At 36.1% G+C, this 1,858-nt stretch overlaps 1 protein-coding gene across 1 annotated transcript in view; it reads left to right on the top strand.

The window, feature by feature from the left end:
* The window catches only part of LOC101864342, an 8,549-nt gene that overhangs the window by 1,643 nt on the left and 5,048 nt on the right, over nucleotides 1-1,858 (top strand). The gene's annotated exons all lie outside the window — the stretch shown is intronic.

Here is a 1,858-nt window from a genome sequence, read left to right as displayed (position 1 = left end):
CACACACACACACACACACACACACACACACATACACACCCATACACGCACATAATATGTAATGCGTATACATGTATAGGCCTAGCCTAGGAGTGTGAAATAGAAGTTGAAATCGTAACATCTCTGATTTCTTTCGTGCTGAACAGTCGTTGTCCATTGTAGAAGAGTAAAAAAATAGCCTTGTCTGTATGCCTACTCTTTCTTGAATTCCTAAAGTAATCTTGCGGTACTTTTAGCTTCTTTTTGTTTTTTGAAACCTCATTTGATTTTTTATTTTTTGGGGGTCTTAGTTTTTGTTTTTGGGGGTTAAATTCATTTGTAAAAATCGCATTCAACTTCTGTGTACGTTTAAAGGGATGTCGGGATTGGGGGTGAGGAGTGATCCACTGTCCCCCCCCCTAACTCTTTATGTTTTATAACTCTTTATATTTAATAGCTTTATGGTTAATAACTCTTTATGTTTAATAACTCTTTACGTTCAATAACTCTTTATGTTCAATAACTCTTTATGTTTAATAATTTTGTATGTTTAATAATTTTGTATGTTTAATAATTTTGTATGTTTAATAACTACTCTGTATGTTTAATAACTACTCTGTATGTTTAATAACTCTGTATGTTTAATAACTCTGTATGTTTAATAACTCTGTATGTTTAATAACTCTGTATGTTTAATAACTCTGTATGTTTAATAACTCTGTATGTTTAATAACTCTGTATGTTTAATAACTACTCTGTATGTTTAATAACTCTGTATGTTTAATATTGGTCTTTAAAAAAGACCCCCCCCCCGCTTCTCTAACAAAGAAAAACGCTCAAACTGTTTTCCAATTAAGAAACAAACTTGTTTACCTTTCTTTTGATTGAAGTTTGAGGTGGTTAAAAAAAATTACTTCCCTAGCACCCCCCTCCCCCTGTCCTTTTTCTCTTTTCCAACCTCCCCGTACACTTATTTATTTATTTTTCAAAGTGCCCACTTCCTCCGCTCCCTCCACTCCCCCCTCCCCCCGCTCCTCTCTCTCCCTCCGCTCCCTCCACCCCCCTTCCCTCCTCTCGTGTGGCATGATGTGAGCTAACTCTTTGACGGCAGTTGTCAGCACCGTCTTGGCGCTCTGCTCTGCTGTAAGAAAACAAATCGAGTCATAGATGCTGATCACACGCACCTCTCTCACTACCTCTGACAAAATTACAAAGTTCTAGCCGGCATTTTTGGCCGTTTTTAGGCCGCTACCCCAGAATTACAAATTTATATCTGCAGGGTACCTACTTTGGAGACATTTGAGGTTAGAAATTTTGAGTCTCAGAACATGTCAAGTTTTTTGGAATGGAATTCTTTGAATATCTTTATAAACGACTCGGAATAATCTTACGATTTTGATAGAGCAGGTTGGATATTTAGTTCATTATTTCATGGTCTTAATAATTCAAAACGACTAGAAACGCAAGATTGAACTTTGTAATTCTGAAGTAGCGAGTTACTAAGAACATGAGGTCAGAAAGCAAATTTTAATTATGGTCTGTCTGCTCCATCAAAATCGTCGTTATCAAGATATTTAACCCTATCCTTACGCCCTGGGGTCATTTCATACCCCGGGGTTGTATTCTTCACATTTTAGAATACTTTTAGTGCGAAGATCTCTTTGAAACTTTCAGTATTTTTCAAAAAATCATTTTGACAGACTGCTAAGCAAAGCGTACGGATCAGACTAACGAGTAAATTTCCTCTTTGAAAAGTGGTGACACAGAGTTCCCCACGTCCTATGGATACGATAGTAAAATCTGACGTACGGATAGGGTTAAAGAATTGTTTTCGAAAAAGCTTGACATATTATTATTATTATTATTATTATTATTATTA

Source organism: Aplysia californica, unplaced genomic scaffold, assembly GCF_000002075.1.
Source record: "Aplysia californica isolate F4 #8 unplaced genomic scaffold, AplCal3.0 scaffold00878, whole genome shotgun sequence".
Lineage (NCBI taxonomy): Eukaryota > Metazoa > Mollusca > Gastropoda > Aplysiida > Aplysiidae > Aplysia > Aplysia californica.
Note: the sequence above shows the minus strand (reverse complement) of the source record. Positions and strands in the feature narration are given on the sequence as shown.